Consider the following 21136-nt stretch of genomic DNA (forward strand, 5'->3'; position numbering starts at 1 on the left):
GAGCCAATTCCTCTGCCTTTTTTTTTTTTTTTATTATTTCAAACACTAATAAAGTCACACTCAGATGCCATTGTGCAGGGAAAAGGAGGAGACAGGTGACTGAAGTTTTAGTTTCAGCTTTAGCTACTGTATTGGTTTGTGATGTTGGGGAGGGTTTTCCCTGTCTCTGAGCTTCAGTTTACCCATCTGTATTTTACTGATTGAGGAATCTCAACTGTAACATGAAATGATTTTGTGTTTCCCGTCTTTGCTTCCACTTGTGCTGTGTTGCATCTCCCTGTCCCTGTCTACATGATGTCTTCAGCAGACTCTCTCTTCCCAGTCCTTTTCGGTTAATAAAATATCAGTGTTGTCATCCGATTTAAGACGCCCCCTGCCCCTGTCCTGCCAGTTGTACTAAGGTCTCTTCCCCTCCCCCTGCTCCTTGTCCCCTCTGACTCCTCCTTTGGGAGGAGGGATGGTGGTGAAAGGACAAATACCTGTTTACCTAATTGCACCAGACTGTGTTGTTTTTTTTCGTTGGCTGGCTTTTGTAGCTTCTCTAGCTAAAACTGGCCAGGTGGCAGCACCCTCCACCTGACAGACATCCACGTGCAGATCCCTGTGGGGTCTGGGTGGGTTCTGTGCAGGCCTCTTCACCTCGCGGGTCCTGACAGGGACATGGGCGTCTGGCTCAGCCACTCTGGTCCCTGCTGCACAGCCTCTGGTTGCTGCAATGACCTTGCATGGCAGCCAGTCTCCTTGGGTCAGATCCCAGAAAGCGCTCAAGCCTAGCCACCCTGTGGGTCCACTTGGCTCATAGGAAGCTCATGGGTCCTTGCCAGGTCAAAGGGTGGCATGATGACCGTCCCTGCTCAGGACAGTGGAGTGGCAGTTCAGGACTGTAGCCAAAGCCAACAGTCCCCTGGGGAATGAGGTGCTGGTTTCTCCTTTTGAGCATGACCGTCTTTATGATTCTCTTGAGTCCCTGTTTCTTGGATCTAGGAAGGGGGGCCTCCCTTTGGCTTCTCTCCTCCTCCACAAGGCTGCCAACCTGCTTGACTCTCTGTCCTCTCTCCAAGTCCCCCTGGCCTGTGGCTGTGGAGGTGGTGGGGGGTGGCTGAGTGTGGAGGTTTGGCTTAGTGAGCCCTGGGCTGGGGAGATGTCTAATCCCATTCAGTGGTTTCTCAGAAAATGAGGTACTTAGTACTCTTATTTTCAGCAGGGAGCCCTGTCTTCTTTAATACGTGGGTAACAGGAAACACCCAGCTCCCTTTAATGTACAAAATGAAGAATTTTATTATAAGCCACACAGCCATGCCTTATATACACACACGTAAGTACAAGTATCAGATGCATAAACTTTGCCCTTTATTTCGGGCTGTCTTTCCATGCTTTTGGTGTTCTCTCTGTGATGGTCCAAGACTTATTTGTCCAAGTCTGAGGGTAACTTCTTGTAGAGGGATGGACGTTGAGTCTTATTAAGACCGCTGTACTTGCCCCATCCTCCCAACCTTAGAGAGTCACACATACTGTTCTGGGTCTGCTGTATGCTCTCCTCAGTACTGACAGACCAAATTATAGTACTCCCTAACCCAGTTCTAAAGGATGAATGCCATGGCACTTAAAGTATTTTGCAGAAACTATTATTTTAACTCATTTTCACAGTGGCTATGGGTTTTTTATAGTCTTGTAGGAACTTTGGTTAAATACAGAGTAAAATCTGAAAGCTGCTTTGGGAATAATGAGGAATCAGGTCCTTCAAGGTCTTTTAAAAAATGTCTCTAAGTAGCAGTTTCTTTTGTGCCTGCAATTCTGAATTGCAGTGTGTCCCTCCAAACCACGCTGAGCGCCATATGTGAATGTGTGTGTTGGTGTTTTCAAAAGCCTCCGTGGTCACTGCCATTTTAGTGCCTGCATGTTTTCACAGAAGGCAGTAGGGAAAGACTGTCAGAGCCTGTTTGTAAGAATGTTTGTGTTTGCAAAAGATTTCTGCTAGTATTCTGCATATATCTTCGCTATTAAGCAAAAATATGACACCATTCATTTTAGAAGGAGGAACAGGGCTAGCTAATCTCCTTCCTTTTTCTGGCAGAGAAGCGAAAGTCAAGAGCGTTCTGTCTCATGAGCACTGTGATTCCAGAGCGGGGTCAGCAAACCTTTTCTGTAGAGAACCAGATAGGAAGTATTTTAGGCTCTGCGGGCCATGCAGTTTCTGTCGCACCTACTCGACTCTGCTGTTGTAGGGCATGGGCAGCCTTAGGCAATACATAGACAAACGAACGTGGCTGTGTTGCAGTAAAGCTTTATTTTCAAAAATCTGGCTGGTGGACCAGAGGCCGTAACTCATGTAGTGAGAAGTATGAATACAAGTTTCGAATTGTCGCCAATAGTGTAATCTGGCGCAAGAAGGTAGCTCTGCTTGTCTGATTGCCTTCATGCCAACTTAGATCTTCTCCAGCTGACTGTGAACTAGGACATGAGGTTAGGCTGGCCTTCCGTCTTCTCTTAGGACAGTGATCACATTTGTAGGGATTTATGTAGGCTCTTGAGAGAGAGTCTGTTTCCTTTCCTCACTTTACCTCGCACACGGCGGATGTTCAGGAACTGTATCCAACATAGAGTAAAATACAGAATAAAATGCAGTCTTGACGATTTAGCGAAGTCATGGCTAAGGTGAGGAGTTAGCAATCTGGCACTGGGGTGATTTTCTGGGGACTCTGATGAGCTGTGCATTGCCACCAGTAGTGGCATACGCCCCCTTCCTTTCCCATGTGTGACGCTGTGCGTGCCTGTCTTGCTCACATGCTTCCCCTCTCACTTTCTCTCCGATGCTCACACACGTACCCTCCTTCTCCTTCCCCCAGCACGTAGTGCTGCCGCCACCACACAACATTTCCCCCCCGCTGGCACACTGAGAGGGTGGAGGTTGGTGACACAGCGTGCCAAGTGCATAGATGGTGGCACTTGGTACTTATTCTACCCCAGTGACTTATACAGGCGTACCTTGGAGATATCTCGGATTTGGTTCCAGACCACTGCAATAAAGCAAATATCGTAATAAAGCAAGTCACAAGAATTTTTTGGCTTCCCAGTGAGTATAAAAGTTATGTTTACATTATACTGTAGTATATTAAGTGTGCTGTGGCATTATGTCTAAAAAAGATACATGCCTTAATTAAAACACGTTATTGCTTACTCCAGGTTGCTTTTGATTAGTAAAAAAGTTAAAAAAATACTTTATTGCTAAAAAATGCAAATGATCATCTGAGCCTTAAGAGAGTCCTACTCTTCCTGGTGGAGGGTCTTGCCTTGATGTTGATGGCTGGTGACTAATCGGGGGGAGGGGGGTAGTTGCTAAAGGTGGGGGTGGCTGCGGCAATTTCTTGAAATAAAAGAACAGTGAAGTTTGTCACATCGATTGACTCTTCCTTTCATGAAAGATTTCTCTGTAGCATGTGATGTTACTGATGGCATTTTACCCCCAGTAGAATTTCTTTGAAAATTGGAGTCAATCTTGTCAAACCCTGTCACTGCTTTATCAGCTAAGTGTATATAACATTCTAAATCCTTTGTTTCATTTAAACAATGTTCACAGCATCTTTTCCAGGAGTAGATTCCATCTTAAGAAACCACTTTACTTGCTCATCCGTAATAAGCAATTCCTCATCCATTCAAGTTTTATCGTGAGATTATAGCAATTCAGTCATATCTTCAGGCTCCACGTCTAATTCTAATTCTGTTGCTGTTTCTACCAAATCTGCAGTTTCTTCCTCCACTGAAGTCCTGAACTCCTCAAAGTCATCCATGAGAGTTGGAATCAACTTCTTCCAAATTCCTGTGAATGTTGATATTTTGACCTCTTCTCATGAATCATGAATGTTCTTAATGGCATTTAGAATGGTGAATCCTTTCCAGAAGGTTTTCAATTTACTTTGCCCACATCCATTAGTGGAATCACTTTCTGTGGCAGCTGGAGCCTTCTGAAATGTATTTCTTAAATAATAAGGCTTTTCAAAGTCAGAATTACTCCTTGATTCATGGGCTGCAGAATGGATGTTGTGTTAGCAGGCACGAAAACAACATTAATTTCTTTGTACGTCTCCATCAGAGCTCTTGGGAGACCAGGTGCATTGTCAGGGAGCAGTAACATTTTGAAAGGAACCTTTTTTCCTGAGTGGTAGGTCTCAACAATGGGCTTAAAATATTCAGTAAACCATGCTGTAAACAGAGGTGCTGTCATCCAGGCTTTGTTTTTCCATTTATAAAGCACAGGCAGAGTAGATTTAGCATAATTCGTAAGGCCCTAGGATTTTCCGAATGGTAAAGGAACATTAGCTTCAACTTAAAGTCACCAGCTTTATTGGCTCCTAACAAGAGTCAGAATGGGCTTTGAAGATTTGAAGCCAGACGTTGATTTCTCCTCTCCAGCTAGAAAGTCCTAGATGACATCTTCTTCCAATAGAAGGCCATTTCATGTACATTGAACATCTGTTGTTTAGTGGAGCCACCTTCATCAGTGGTCTTAGCTAAATCTTCTAGATACCTGGCTGCAGCTTCTCCATCAGCACTTGCTGCTTCAGCTCATACCTTTATGTTACAGAGATGGTGTCTTTCCTTAAATCTCATGAGCCAACCTCTGCTAGCTCCCAACTTTTCTCCTGCAGCTTCCTCATCTCTCTCAGCCTTTACAGAATTGAAGAGAGTTAGGGCTTGCTCTGGATTAGTCTTTGGCTTAAGGGAATGGCTGGTTTGATCTTCTATCAGACCACTCACACTTTCTCCATCTCAGCAATAAGGCTGTTTCTACTTTCTTATCATTCATGTGTTCACTGGAATGGCACTTTTAATTTCCTTCAAGAACTTTTCCTTTGCATTCACAACTTGGCTAACAGTTTGGTGCAAGAGGCCTAGCTTTCAGTTTGACTTGGTTTTTGACATGCCTTCCTTACTGAGCTTAATCATTTCTAGCTTGTGATTTAAAGAGAGATGTGCGATCTTCCTTTTACTTAAATACTGACAGGCCATTGTGGGCTTATTAATTGGCCTAATTTCAATATTGGATCTCGGGGAATAAGGAGGACAGAGGAGAGGGAAACAGGAGCGGGGAATGGCTGGTCAGTGGAGCAGTAAGAATACACACAACATTTATCAATTAAGTTCACAGTCTTATATGGGCATAGTTCATGGCCCATATAATTACAATAGTAGCAACAAAGATCAGTGATGACAGTTCACCATAATAGGTATAATAATGATGAAAAAGTTTGAAATATCGTGAGAATTACCAAAATGTGATACAGAGACACAAAGTAAGCACATGGTGTTGGAAAAATGTCACCAATAGACTTGTTCAACACAGGGTTGCCACAAACCTTTAATTTGTAAAAAAAAAAAATGCATTATCTGTGAAGCTCAATAAAACAAGGTATGCCTGTATTATAACCTTTTATTTTGTGCATACTCTGCACTAGACATACTTCATTTATTCCTTTCAACGATGCTTTTTCACTGATTAGAAAACCAAGGCTCAGAAGGGTGAAGTACTTATCTAAGGTTATATAGGTGGACCAAGTGGGGATTTTGAACCCAAAGTGTCGGACTCCATATTCAGTATGCTACCCAGCTTAGGACGTACTGCTAGCCACGAAGTCATCCAGCCAGATTGCAGTCTGCCCCATCTTGGTTTAATGGATGTCTGGTTGTTTAACAGTCAATAGTGAACTAGTATAGGCCCACATGGGTGCTTTTCAGAACCCACCTATTTACTGTTTACTTGGTAATCAGGGTTAATCTTACTTACCTCTTGGTCTTTCTCTGTACTCCAATATGTCTGGGCTGTAACAAATGCAAGACTTCATGTTACAGTTGAGCTATTTGTTCTAGATTTGAGGTGTGGTTTTTTTTTTTTTTTAAGTTTGGCATTTGAGCAGAATCACAAGTTGGAGAAAGTAGTAATTTCCAGACATTTGAGGTCTGATTCACCAACATTACTGTAATTAAAGGAAAACTTGTATTTGTTTGCTCCATTTTATCCTAACTCACTAGGATGTTTTATAAATAATAAACCCAGACATTTAGAAAATAGCCTCTATTTAGCTGTTTAAGCCTCCGTAGGTTCTTCATGTTCAGATGTCTCAGTGATACGAGGGTGCCCGCGCGCTAAACTTGCAGGGGAGCGACTCTGGAAAGTGAAGTGTACTGACTTGGAAAGGCAGCTTTCAAGTACAAAGCACAGAAGCGAAGTAGCTGGACAATCCCCTTGAAAGGAACATGTATGAAGTACAGGGCTCAAGTGTAGTGATTTCAGCTGGTCACAGAGTGTTAATGAATTTTGAATTGAAGCAATTGTGATTAAGCCTGTTGCCTTTTCCAACACTAATCATTATTAAAATGATGATTGATCTCAGTAATTATGAAACCATTAAAAAGGCATCTGCCTGTGCCCGATTTAACAGGATGGATGTGGTTTTGAGCATTCAGCTGGCCACGCAGGACTTCAGTGGTTGTGACTTCAAGGTGCCTGTTTGTTCTCCACTGTTTACTGAGCCTTCAGTACTACTTTTTGTCATAGGGCACAAATGGGGGTGGGTGTGCCCCCTTGGTTCTTAGCACTGTGGCAATGCAAAGTGAAGTTGAGTGGTGTGACTCCTCAACTTTCTAGAACGCTCCAACCTTTGGTTGATAAGAGGTACCCCTGTGTGAGAGCTCGCGGAGACAACCACCACAGTGACAGCAGCCGCCTGGCTGAGTGCAAACCGTGTGCCAGGCATTTCCTGTCATCAGCGTTAAGCCTTCATTCCAGGAAGTCGGTGCTGTTGCCACCACTGAAAGGCTGAGGAAACTGCTGCTTGGAGAACTTCAGGGCTTTGCCTAGGACTACACGGCTGGAGAGGGGCAGAAGGGGAAGTGGACATTGTCTCCACTGTCCACACAGCTGCCTGGCGGGCAGGCAGTCTTGTGCTTCCTTGAAAGAATGTTCTTTTGGGAGATGTCTTCATAGTCTTAAGGAAGAAGAAAGCAGAAAAAGGCGAGGGAGGGAAGAATTCCTCTCATTCAGTGAATGAAAACACAAAAACATGCTTTAAAAACTAGAGCCTCAGGCTCTGTAGAGCCTGCCCAGGCTGCAGAGGGCTTTGGTCCTAGCTGGGACAAAATGGCTTTTTGTCACCTTTTTCACAAACAAGTGAGATAAGAGGAGCCCCCCACTTCATTTCACCTTGTGAGTGACAGATGCCCTTTGTGTGGACAGCCCTGTTCCCAGCTAAGAGCTGTTTGTGTGCCCCTTGCCTGCCACAGGACACACGTGACACAGCTTCTGTGGACCCTCCTGGGCCTGCAGACTCCAGTCCTGGGTGGGGACCCGCAGCCCTGCCCTGCCTTTCTTCTCTCAGACCTGCTGCCCAGGTTAGGGCCCAGGGGGTGTGGGTTCACTGCCCATCCGGGTCAGGTGTTTTTGTTTTGTTAAATGAGCCATTCCCCATCTGGACTTAAAGGGGGTCAGGGAAGATGGGCGGGGGGTGAGCTAGACTGTCTGCTAGGCACCTTCCCTCCTGTGCCCAGCTTGCGGCGTTGATGCTCTTTTCCGGCCTCCAGGTGCTCGTGTGTGGGTGCTGCCCCTGCCCTGTCCGGGCTGGCCTCTCCAGCTCCTAGAGGACAGTGGTGTCGGGTCTCTGGAGTGCCTGCTGCTCGGGCACTCTGGCTTGTGGGTGAAAGCCTTCAGTTGGTGCTGTCCCCCCTCCTCACCCCCAACGCCCCGCCCCGCCTTCTGCCAGCAGTGCCCCACTGCAGGAGTGTGCATTCTTCTTCCCACCTGAACTCTGTCTGAGTCTCGCCTGGTCTACTCCCCTCCCTCTCCAGGTGCAGCCGTGGAGATAGCTGACTCCCAGGATAGCCCTGCTTGGTCTCCTCCTGCCCAGCTCTGCCCAGTCTGTTTCTTTACCTAGAGTTTTTGCTCTAGAAACCAGTATGGGAAATTTACCTCCATCCCTGTCACTTCCTGGGTTGGCTCTTCCTTACCATTGGATCTGCATTTTTCAAAACTTGCTGGGTGCAAACCACTAAATGAAGTTTCTGTGTATTCCATTTAAACAATCCTCTCTCCTCCATCACAGTAGAAATCCCAGGAAGACAGGCAGATGTTATTCTATTTCCTGTAATTGGTACTCAATTCCTGATGTCAGCTGATGCTTTTCTCTGTGCAAATCCTCTGGAGAAACGTTTTTTTTCTGTGCTGAGAAACATTTTCATTCAAGAGCTAGGGTGACTTGTGTCACTGCTGTGAGTTCCTTCTTTAACGTTAATTGTTAAAAATCTCAGAGACATTAATAAAGATATGACTTCGCAGGATACATGTTTGTAATGGCCTTACTTTTGTTCCATTTTCTTTTCCTTGTTAATTTGTTTTTCTTTTCACTTAGTTCCTAAATATTTAAGAGTTTCAGCTGATTCCAAAGTAAGACACACTCAATGGGAAAAGCTCAAAGGAATCAGAGATACCTAAAAGTCAAGTTAGAAAGTCTCCCTGGATCTTTCTCTTTACTTTGAGTGCCTGCCCTGCAGACTGGCTTATGAAGAGATCGGCATCTTTTTAGACCTCAAGGGGATCATAGTGTTCATGCTGCTCTTGTGATAACGGGTCCTGGACGGTCTTCCCCGTCCTTACACGCGAGTCTGCCTTCTCCTTTTAAGCAGCCACACAGGATTCTCTTTCTCACCTAGTTTGAATTTTTGTATTCTTGCCGCTGTAAGTTCTTTTGTGGAAGGCAATAAATAAATAAAAATTTACTTTAAAAAGGTAATAAATAAACAAGGGAAGGTAATAAATAAATAAAAATTTACTTTAAAAAGAACGGTAGAGATTATTAACTAGCCCTGGCCACCTGACCAAGTAGAATCCTCTAGTAACTGCTTCTGGAGCCACCAGCTTCCCCGGGAGTGGGATTGCTTGAGGAAGCTGTGGGACCCTGTGCTTGGGGGATGGTGGCAGAGCCTTCTCTCCAGACCCTGGGAGGTGTCAAGTAAGTAATGGACAAAAGTGAGTTTTGACCTGCAAGACCAGGTCAAGCAAGTGATGTTGGCTTCTTAGATGTTCCCAGCTCAGCATGGGTCTGTGGAGACTCAGTTCTGCCCACGTTGACTGGTTCATTCATTTCCACTGCAGGGCTGCCATTGAGTGGTGTCTGGTTTTTCAGCCTCCCAGTGTCTCCTAATTAACTTAGTATTACTTTCTAATATGAAAACAATGGTGAATTATCAGCATAGTCATTAATCTTCTGAGTCAATATGTCAAACACTTTATCTCAATTATAGATGCCGCATTTTAAATATTTTGAAACTTTGATTCGTAAATGTACTTAGAAATGATCTATGTTCCTGTGGCCTTAGCACGTGCACTGGGAAAAAGGGTTCAACTTTTCTCAGCACTACTTTTTGGGATGAATGAGTTACGGTTGTTCCTCCCAGAGAGTAGTTTCCATGGTGAGATGAATGCCAAGTGCTGCCCATTCTCCACTGACCCACAGACATCTCCTCAGCCTTCACAGTGAAGTCGGGGGGATAAGATGAGGCTGGGGAGCTGGGCCCTCCTCCTCCTGACTGTCCCGTCCTGTCCCTAGTAGACCACACATGGACTTTTGCTGGGCAGTCCAGGAAGGCGTAGGAGCAGGTTTAGATGGGACGACTCTCTCCCTCAGAGTGGAGCCAGCCCTAAGCCAGGGCAAGGCCTCCTCTGGGAAGACCTGTGCACTTCCTTCAGGGTCACCAGTGAGTTAGGTACATCGTGCGCGTACTAACTTAGTGGATATTTAGCAGTTACTCTGTGCCGGGCACTGTGTTGCTGCTGGGTGATGGCCGGGGCAGTGCAGGGGTATTACACAGACACGATAGTAATCATGAACGTTCCATGAGAATTCGCCATGGGAGCTTGCCACATGCAGACGCTGGCTCACGTGTTTACATGTGTTGCTTCGTTTATACCTAACAGCACACCTGGGCAGCTTCTGCTCTCTGTAGTCTCATTTTACCATGAAGAAGCTGCAGTGAGGAGGGGTAAAGTCCACACAGCAGTTACATGGCAGAGGCGGAACCTGAGCCCATCCTGACTGTAGAGGTGAAGGGGCTTCCCAGCATGGTCCCTGCCTTGCGGTGGGAGCTCAGCAGTGCAGAGACAGTAGTCACAGCAGCTGTGACTGGGGAGGGTGGCTCCCCCTCCAAGGTGCATCCTCAGGTTGCTGAGTCGAAGTTGGCTAAATGACCGTAACTGACCTTCTCTGGGTTGCTTTGAACGGCCAAGATTGTCCTTCAGGTGTGACTTAGGCGAAACAATGTAGAAGCCCAGGTGAGATTTGGCAGTCATGGGACCAGGATGGAGTTGTAGTTTTCCCCACCAGACAGGAGTAGTCAGGTCTCTTCAAACCAGAGGGCACAATTGCTGTTTTTAGTTGTTCATGTTGACTGTGGCCAGAAATAACTGAGTGTCTGTAAACCACATATGTGAAATGTAAATAACCCCTTCTCTGGCCTTCTTACTCTGTAGCTTGGAGAATCACTGAGGTAAGAGATTGGAAAGGGTTTCCTTGAGCTCCAGTGACAGCTGTGTCCAGCTGTGCAAGTGGTGTGTTGGCAGGAATGTGAGTGGGCATCAAGGAAATGAGATAAGATTTCATTTTTATTTCAGAAATGAGTGAATTTAACCATGTACGGAATTGAAAAGCTTTTGTTTTGCTCTGTTAGTGGAGAAAAGGAATGACTGCTTTTTTGTCAAAATGAAACTATTCAGTTTTAAACTTAACCAGTTCCTGCCATTTTGAAATGTTTGCTTATTTCTTACTTTTTAGCAATGGAGGTAGACACGTTGGAAGGTTTGGCTCATGCCATGCAAACTAACCATTGTTAAGTCTTCTCTTCTAAAAGCGTAGGTGTTTGGCAGTTGTCACGTGACCTGAGCACCATAGATTCCCAAGGAGGCAGCGCACAACTTTGACCAGCCTCGCGTAGGGTACATGATCCATCCAGGTGGATCTGCGCTGTTGGGATGTCATCTAAAGGCCTCCTGTGGATTAGAAAGAAGGCATAACTCTAACCCTAAATAGGAGACAGTAAATGGGGTTCTGGTCTGGGTGTTACAGCTGCTTTTAGACATTGGTAAGACAAGGTCACTGGCCCAGGTACTTAGAAATGCGGCCTTGAGGTCATGGTTTTGTTTTCCTTCTTTGTGGATGATGGCATCTTGGTATTTATTGAAGCTAAGTGCTCAGTTTTCTGTTTTGGTACTGTGGAGGATTCTGTAGCAATAAGTGACATGGTTCTTGTCCTCAAGGCATTGACTAAATATTACAACACAACATAGCAGTAAGTTCACCTTCCTAACTAGACTAGGAGCTTCTAAAAACAGAGACAGTGACTTTCTCTTCTATGCCCTTTGTAGTTGGTGCTCAAGTGTTATTTTCATGATTAAATGCCAAACACATGGTATAACTTTTAACCGTGGATGGCAAACAGTTTCAACTCAGGTGCCAGCTCCGAGGCTCAGTGGGTGATGCCTGGTTAGAGCACCACGTGCAGCTGCACCAGGGCTTGGGTAGGGGAAGGGAGTGCCACCCAGTGACCACGGGGATGTCTGCTGCAGGGGGCTGGGGGGCAGAGGCAGCGGGCATGTGGGTGTCATTTGTTCACCCTGCTAAGGGCATTAAGCTTTCAAAAGTGGGGGCAAAATAGTACTCGGACGAAATGGAACTCTCCAGTCTTCCCTTAAAGAGGAGAGCAGGATTTAGATAAACAGCTTTTGGTCTTGGAGAAGAGCGGTCACCAGGAGCAGATGTTCAGTGAGAATGTGTCTACGTGGGACAGTACAGGAGCTGATAGGCTGGAGCAGGGGGCGCGTGGGGTGGGGAGGGGGAATCGAGTGGGGCAGGGGCCCTGTGCCTGGTGGGGCCATGCAGACATCAGGTGGTTGTTGGTAGTAGAGTGTAGACAGATTGCAGAGATGCTCGGGGAGGCCAGGGGAGGAATTTAGATGTGATACTGTTCTGCGCTTTTCAAGGAGCTTTCCCAAATGCTCCTGACACGATTACCTGCTCCATCCCGCTCTTCCCCAAGGGAGACTCCTGGTACTCTGCTTGAGCTTCAATTGTCATCTGCTATGTCTTGGAATTTTTATACGTATATCTTGAGGACAGGAGCAATGAATCCCCAGTGCTCAGGATCGTGCCGGGTATGGAGTAGATACCCTGAGTGGTATTGAATTAAATTGAAATAAGGTGCCTGAACTGCCAAGCAAGGTGGGATGGAGGGGGACAGTGCCTTAGAGGTGAAGCTGGGTGAGGTCATGGGAGTCTTGTCCCCATGTCCCCAGGATGGGCAGGATGGGCAGCAAGGCAAGTCGAAAGCATCATGTTTACCAGAGTGTGCAGAGTGCAAGAAACCAGTTGAAATTGAAGATGGCAACAGGGAATGGACAAGATTGAAGGAGAACATTTGGAAAACCGAGCCTGGATGAGTTTCCAGAGGCAGTGGCTTGCAGGGCCTGTGGGTCCCATTTAGGAGACCATCACTGCGCCTGTGGGTCTCGGGGGACCGTCACAGGAGCTGCCTCTTGAGGAGTGAGGAGCTACTGAAGATTTTCTCCCTCAGATGCTTCAACTTTTTAGAGAAGTAGAGTGATCTTGCAGCTCATTGTATTTAGCTAGGACTCCCCAAAACCAAACTCAAACTGGCTTTATTTATTGGCTTTTATAAGTGAAAAACCCAAGCGGGGAGGGAAGGGAATTTTTGACTTCAGGCTCAACTTGATCTAGAGGCTCTCACAGGGACCCTCGCAAGTGCTTGCTCCCACCTGAGTGTCTCCGCTTGTCTGTCTGACACCCTTGCTCCCCATTTTCTAGCTTGGCTTCCCTTGGAGTTGGCTCTTCATCTCTGTCCCCCTGGCAACTCCAGGCTTATAGCCTCTCAGGGCCAAGTCCAGCCGGTGATAGAACTTTGCAGCTAGTTGTTTAAGAGAAAATCCCAGGATTAGCATTGATTGCACCTGATTGGTGTGGGTTGGGTTGTGTGCCTGTCCCTGAACCAGTAACCCGGGCCACAGGCCGACTCCTATAGCCTCCAGACTGAGAGTGGAGTAGGAATGGGGCCGTTCCTGGGGGAAAGTCAGGTGCTGTTACGTCGGAGTTTTGCTGGGTGGCAATGCCATAATCACCCACCCCACACAAGCTGCCTGTTCCAGTCGTGGCAGCAAAGCTGGAGCTGCCTTTGCTCTGCTGGTGAGCGGGGAGAGCTCCCTGCTGGCCTCCGCAACCCCTGGCATGGCGTTGCCCTCTTCTCCTAGATCAGATGTCTTTGAAGCTGGCCTCCATGCAGCGGTCAGCCAGGCCACCCTGCTGGCCTCCTCCACTTGTCATCCCTGGGCACATCCTGGACAGCATCCTGCCCTGTCTGGGGGGGTCAAGGGGTTGCTGGACTGCTGTGGGATCTCAGGGGGAACCTCTTCAGAGAGGTTCCAGATCCTCCTACGAGGACTGCGCCCACAGGAAGGAGAAGTTTGTTCACTTCCTGGCGCTGGGGAGTGAGCCTTCTGCTGTGGACAGGTTCACATGCACAGAGCCCTTCCCTGCCTTCTGCTTGATCCGATTTTCACCATAACCTGGGTGGACAGGGCCAGAATGACTGTCCCTGTTTTATAGATGAAGGAACTGAGAATTGGGTGGGGTGAATGACTCAAACAGGGTGACACAGCTGTACAGACTAGAATTGGACTCAGGGGACACAAATGTCATATAAAACTTGTACTTTTAAACCACAGATGAAGAAAAACAAAGGCAAACTGACTATTCTAGCCAGTTTCTTTATGTAAATGTGGTGTTAAACTGCCCTTTGGAGGCCCTCTAAGTACATACTTCATTAATACCTGCAGGGGAAGAAATTACCTCTGTTTACAGCCAAGCGGCTCTGAGCCAGGCCTGCCTGCTGGTCACCCTCCTGCGGTTCACCCACCGGAGTTTTACTAGAGGTTGAATCAGCTTATCGAAACCGTGTAATAGTAGCTCTGTGGCTCCCCTGGGTCATCTCCTGAAATGTGTAAGGCAACGAGTGGGAGGGTCTCTCAGCCAGCCTGGCCTGAGCGTGCACCGTGACCTCAGGCGACCCAGCCATTTGAAAAAACAGCCGCTGCTCTTGGTTCTCGTTGCTCTTGCTTGGTTGCCTGTCCTCCCTGGGGTCTCCAGGCCCTCGCGGAGCCTATGTTTGGACTTCGCTCATTGGGTCATGGAGAATTGTCGTTTTCCAGCTGGAAGAGATCATCCGATTCTGTCTGCTCGTTTCACACATGAGAAGCAGAGGCCAAACCCTGTAGCCTGGCACCTGGGGCCCTCCATGCCACCCTCCCCCTCACATCACCTTGAACAGCTGGCCGCTGGCTGAACACCCTGCCCTGGGCGGGGAGGGCCGCAGTGAGGGAGCAGGGTGGCTGTGCAGAGGCTTTCCCTGACACGTTCCTGGGCGTCTTCCTGGAATAGGGCACAAAACCAAGGGCTCTAGCATCATGGAACTGCTTAGCAAGAAGGGACAGTAATAGTAGGTCAAAGCCTCTCATTTTGCTCATTTGTTTATTCACTTATAAATGTTTTTAAGTATCTATTTTTGTGGCAGGCCTTGGGAATACAATGATGCATGAAATAGAGATGATCTCCATCTTTATAGGTAATTTATTGGGGGGGACAAATATTAAAGTGGTAATTTGTTAAAATTAATTTTTATTTTCTAAATGAATGAATGAATGACAGGGTCTCACTTTGCTGCCCAGGCTAGGGTGCTGTGGCGTCATGTAGCTCACTGCAACCCCAAATTCCTGGGCTCAAGGGATCTTCCTGCCTCAGCCTCCCAAGTAGCTGGGACTACAGTGGCACCCCACCATGCCCAGCTAATTTTTCTATTTTTAGTAGAGACAGGGTCTCGCTCTTGCTCAGGCTGGTCTCGAACTCCTGAGCTCAAGTGATCCTTCCACCTTAGCCTCCCAGAGTGCTAGGATTACAGGTGTGAGCCACCACCACGCCTGGCCAAAATTATTTTTTTTAAGTTGACAAAAATTGTACATATTTAGAATGTGCAACTTGATGTTTTGATATATGTATACATTGTGGAATGGCTAAATTGAGCTAATTGACATTTACCTCACATACTTTTTTGGTAGTGAGAGCATTTAAAATCTACTCTTAACAATTTTTAGGTGTACAACATGTTGTTGTTAACTATAGTCACCATGTTGTACAGTAGGTATCCTTCCTAACTTTTGTGTACTTGGAAATTTTGTATACTTTGACTAACATGTCCCCAGTACCCCTGTCCTGTCCCCAAACCCTGGCAATCACCATTCAACTCTCTGCTTCTTTGAGTTTGACTTTTTTAGATTCCATATATAAGTGAGATCGTGCAGTATTTGCCTTTCTGTGCCTGGTTTATGTCACTCAGCTTAACGTCCTCCGGGTTCATCCATATTGTCACAAATGACAGGATCTTCCTCCTCCTCCTCTTCTTCTTCTTCTTTCTCTTTTTTTTTTTTTTTTAAAGCCATATAATATTCCAGTGTGTGTGTGTGTGTGTGTGTGTGTATTGGCCATTTATACATCTTGTTTTGAGAAATGTTCATTCAGGTCCTTTGCCCATTTTTAATTGAGGTTATTTGTTTTCTTGCTATTGAGTTGAGTTCCTTATATATTTTGAATATTAACCCCTTATCAGATGTGTGGTTTGCAAATACTTTCTCCTGTTCTGTAGGTTGTCTCTTTATTCTGTTGTGTGTTTCCTTTGCTATGTATAAGCTTTTTAGTTTGACACTATCTTATTAGTCTATTTTTGCTTTTGTTGCCTGTACTTTTGGGCTCATATCTGAAAAATCTTTGCCCAGACCAATGTCAAGAAGCTTTTATCCTGTGTTTTTCTTCTTTTACTATTTCAGATCCTAATGTTTAAATCTTTAATCCATTTGAGTTGATTTTTGTATATGGTGTGAGTTAGGGGTCTAATTTCATTCTGCCTGTGGCTATCCAGTTTTACCAACACTGGTTATTGAGGAGACTGTCCTTTGCCCATTGTGTGTTCTTGGCACCTTTGTTTGAACATCAGTTGACCGTAAATGTGTGGATTTATTTCTGGGCTCTCTATTAAAGAGGTAACTTTCAAAAACTTAAATTTCCTTTGTGAATTAGGACTATGAAGGAGTATAATGAGCTTTGCCAGCACATAACAGTGGGCTCTCATTTTGTCTTGGAGGTCAGTAAAGGTTTTGCTGAGAAAATGTCATTTAAGTTGAGCCTTGAAGGACAAGTAGAGCTTGTGGATGGGGAGACCATTTTGGAGGGAGGGCACAGGATGTGGAACAGTTCCACTGTGGCCCAGGGCCACAGGAGGAATCAGTGACTGAGATTGGGACTGGCAGAAAACAGATATATGGCCACAAGCCCTGTGTTCTTTCCATTCAACCACACTAGGCTTGCTCTTAGCCCTGTGTCATAGAGCTGTGTCTGAAGAGGCGAGTTTACATGCATGGGGGCAGGCTCCCTAGGGGGGTGAAGCAGGACGGGCAAAGGTGTGGAGCTGGGAAAGCATCAGGTGTGTGTGGGAGGGAGCAGGTTGGCAGCGTGGAGAGAAGGGCCCTCGCAGGGCAGGAGTGGGAGGTTGGAAGAGGAAGCTAGGGAAGGATGAAGGATGAGGACCCTGCCCAAGTGGCTGCAGGTTGGGATAGAAAGGGAAAGCCAAATGAGATGTTGAGATCAGCTGTTGTCTCAGCAGTTTGTTTATTCCAGACTTGTTCTAGAAAGGGTTTGTGGTAACTTAGGAAGATACGTACCTTGTTTTTTGATACCTATGCTGGGATCACAAAACCCCGTGTATTAATAGCCTGTTTATGTCTAGCTTTGTTGCTTTATTCCTTCTCTTTTTTCCTTCTCTACTTCCTAGTAGCACCTGTGGGTACCTTGCGTATGTCTGGCATGTGCTGGATGCTGGAGTTGCAAAGACAGTGGGGGCGGTCCCTGCCGGAGGAGCCCTGGGTTCGGGGCACTGGCGGAACACGGAGGGCAGGGAGGGCAGCTCCTGGCAGGTGTAAGCACTAAAGCCTTTCTGAGGACACGGGGCCGTGTGGGGGATGAGCAAAGCAGAGAGGTGAATCTTAACTGCCTGCATCAAGCCTCTGCTGATGTTCTGCTCTGACAGCAGGCTGGGAGCTCTGCGAGGACAGGGTTCAGGCTTCGCTGGGGAGGACTCAGGTGCGCAAGGATGAATGGATGGACGGATGGATGGATGGCCATTCATACCTCAGTGCTAATAGGAGGGTCCTTGAGAATAGGAGAGGAGATCACCAAGTGTGATTAAGCATTCTGGCATCTCCCATCTCCTGCTTAGTTGACAGTTTCTGTTTCTCAAGGTTCTGGATAAGATTAACTGGCTGAGAGACTTCCTCTCAGTGAAATTTCACTGTTTAAAGAAGATAAATCCGGGTTTCCAAATTAGATTTGAACCTTTGTTTCTCTGGAGGCTTAAGTACTTATGGGGGACTTTTGTCCATACATAATAGGGTGGTCTCTGGTGGTAGTTTTCTAAAGGGAGGTTTGACTGGCCCTGCCCACTCAGGATCTCCTGCCGGTGAGAAGAAATCCCTGCAGGTGGGTCGCTGAGTGCTGCAGGTGTGGCTCTGCCTGGCACGTGGGAGGGGGATGGGATGTAGGGATCATTTCATCTTTCTGTTTATCCCGCGGAGGGGCTTTTAGGGTGCAGCCCTGCCCAGGCCTCCTGTAGCAGGGACACCTCACCTCATGTCGGGTCCTGGAGGGTTCCTTTGCCGTTGCCATTGCTGCTTCCTCTGCTGCCGTCCATCCCAGCCACAGCTCTGTGCCGCGTCTCGCCAGCTCCGTGGGCTGGGTGCACATCCCCACCTTGCCTAGCCGGGCACTTGACTTTCATATTGGCTTCCTTTTCAAATGACTAACTCGGCATTCTTTTCTCAAATGAGCAATCCTTTTGTAAAGCAAATAATTATCCGACTTTTCCCGAACGTTTTACAAGATTGTTTTACTACTACATTCGTTTATTGTGGAGGTCCACTTGTTTCCTAGGATTCCTTTTTAACGGCAGGATCAGGACCGGAATGACACTGGCGTGCAGGCGGTCTGGTCTGCCTGCTCTCCGGGCCGAGACCGCTCAGTTGGCGTTACGGTGGAGTCTGTGTAATAGGAATCACATTAAAGCAAGGTTATATTTCTTATAATGAATTCCATCAAGTAATTCACCAAGGATTTTGGAAAGAGAAACCAAATTCTTTAAAAAGGAGGGGGGAGAGGGCCAAGGAGACAGGATAAAGAATCTTAAACAACTCAGTTATACTAATGGCCCTTGTGCTATTGTGGCAAAATTACTTATAAATAAAAGCCAAAGAGGAAAAACAAGCTATGTTTGGAGGTGTACTGTCTGTTCTCTGCCTTGTTTTTCTGCTCTAAAGTATAGTGTGCTGTCTTGACGTAGGGATCTAACTGCTATGAATATTGATGGCAGCAAAAGCTTTTTTTTTTTTTCCTATCTGGCCTAGTAAATAAAGCAGCAAGGATAAAAAGGGAAGAGGAATTGTAAAATCAGTGTGCTGTTTTTAGCCTATCTTGTTCCCTTAGAACTCTAAGTCTTGAAAACATATTGATGGTGACGGTCTGCATCTAGGGGTTCGGGTCTGATTTGAGTGCAGTGGATTGGTATTTTCGGGGATTTTTGCCTCTGGTTAAAGTAACAGAATTCCTTCTCCTTTGAGCTTTCAGAACTAATGTCATTGCCTCATTGAAGCCTTCCTGGATCTCTTTCCTGACCTGGAGTTGGTCACTGCCCCTTAGAATATTGGCAGTAGTGTGAATGGGCGATTGTCCAGTAGCTCTGTACCATATGCCTCCTGGGAGAGCTCCACGGGGGACATGGCAGTGAACGGGACACCAGAGAGTCTGGATAGCAAACAAGGGCATCCTTGTAGGTCTGCGTGTGGCATGAGAGGGCGTCTCACATAGCACTCAGCCCAGCGTGGAGAGCGTGGCTGTGTGGAGCATGGAGTAGGGTCCGTCCCTGTCAAGGACTGGAAGCTGCAGGGGCATGGGGTGAGCCTGGCTGGGGACAGGTTCTGTTAGAAGGTTTGTAGCAGGCACAGGTATAGGTTGGGGGCAGTGAGGCTTCTTAAATTGTGAACACACTGACTCTGGCTCACTCACACCAAAAATGAGTTTATTAGACTGCTCTGATGGTGTTCGGAGCAGCAGAGGAGCTCTGGCGGGCAGGTTCAGAAATGACAGGAGCCACAATAGTTCTGGGACCTGGGAAGGAAGAACTGATGAGCTGTCTTTTGTAGTAGCAGTCCCCTGCCTTTGTGGCACCAGGGACCAGTTTCATGGAAGGCAGTTTTTCCACAGACCTGGGGGGGAGGGGGTGGTTGTAGGATGATTCAAGCGTATTACATTTATTGTGCACTTTATTTCTATTATTATTACATTGTAATATATAATGAAGTAATTATGCAACATACCATAATGCAGAATCAGTGGGAGCCCTGAGCTTGTTTTCCTGTAACTAGACAGTCCCATCGGCAGGTGATTGGAGACAGTGACTGATCTGATAGGAGACAGAGCTCAGGCAGAGATGGGAATGATGGGGAGCGGCTGTAAATAGCGATGAAGCTTTGCTTGCTTGCCACTGCTCCCCTCCTGCTGTGCAGCCCGGTTCCTAACAGGCCACGAACTGGTACCAGTCCTCCGCCTGGGGATTGGGCACCGCAGCTTTATAGGACCAGTGAGGAGCTAAGAGTGGAGTGAAGGCTGGGGTGCACAGTGATGGCTGGAGGGCTCCCCTGGTGGTCAAGAGAGAGGACCCCGGGCAAGCCAAGGGGAAGTTCTGCCACACAGCCAGTGACAGAGGGGCAGCCCCCTGGTAGCACGTGGCTAGAGCATGGGGGGCTTAGACAAGATTCACTCTTAAATGTGAAAGGGTGTTGGTGCTACTGCAAGCAAATATGTAACAGGTGACAGCATTCCATGGAATTAGACCTCTGGGAATCATCCTAAAATGAATATTTTTAAAAAATATTCTTAAAAAGTGTTTCTTTTCAGAAACTTAAATTTTCTTTTTAAAAACCTACATAAATTTGCATTTATAAAAATATGTCTATATTAGTGGTCACGTGTGATACAACAAAGTCCTTTTTTTTTTTTTCTTTCTGTAATCAGTTGTGAAATAGAAGGGGGGGGGAGAGGTGGCCTGAACCTTTGACCTGATCAGAGGGCTGAAGATACAGAATCCTCTTGTCAGCTACTACTTTTGTGACTCGTAGACGTTCTCTGTGTGCATATTCAAAACCGTCAGCCCCCAACCCCACCAGACTAAACTTTTCAAGGACAGGGACCATCGTGGGGACATTTTTTCTAATCTTGGCTCCTGGTACAGTGCCTGTTGTGCAGAAGAGGTGCTCGCTAAGTGTTTCCTGAGCCAAATTTATTTTGATCTCGTGCACTAGGCATCTTAGTAAGTGAATTCCATGATTTCCATTTCCCTAAGGTATTGGTAGCTCTCTTCCCATTCCACTAATATTCATAGGGGACTTTATAGTTCATATCGAAGAGTCTTAATTGCTGATGATTTTTTGCTTAGTTGTTATTTAAGTAGCTTCTTGCTAGGGGATGCCTTCTGTAAAACTAATTACATCTCCATCAGTCCATATTCCTATTGAAGCCAAAGCCATACACAGAAGACATTTATAAACAAGGAAAGAGTCCAAGTTTTTAGACCTGCTGATTGATGTGTTTTCTACAGCTCCTGGAGTTGCATGGGTTGGAACTGGAAAGGCTCTAAGAGTCACTCAGCTCCTGGGTGGCACCTCCAGGGTCTGTGGCAATCAGATGGGTACGGCTACTGGGGCGGGTACAAGAGAAGGGTTCCGAAGGTGAGCCCAGGCTCCCTGGGAAATTGCACAGCGATGGTCAGCGGTGTCCACAGGGAGAGGCAGCATGCCAGTGAGCCCCCAGGGTGTTTGCCATCCTGAATTCACCCCCTTACTGTGCAGATGTGGAAACTTATGTCCAGAGGAGGGGAGGGACTTGCCCAAGGTCACCTTGCTACTCAGTGACAAAGCTGACTCTGACTTAGA

At 46.6% G+C, this 21136-nt stretch overlaps 1 protein-coding gene across 4 annotated transcripts in view; it reads left to right on the forward strand.

Annotated features, from left to right (window-relative positions):
* Positions 1–21136, forward strand: part of CACNA1D (calcium voltage-gated channel subunit alpha1 D) — a 309771-nt gene that overhangs the window by 130157 nt on the left and 158478 nt on the right. The window lies entirely within an intron of this gene.

Source organism: Eulemur rufifrons, chromosome 7 (genome assembly GCF_041146395.1).
Source record: "Eulemur rufifrons isolate Redbay chromosome 7, OSU_ERuf_1, whole genome shotgun sequence".
In the NCBI taxonomy this organism is placed as follows: Eukaryota; Metazoa; Chordata; class Mammalia; order Primates; family Lemuridae; genus Eulemur; species Eulemur rufifrons.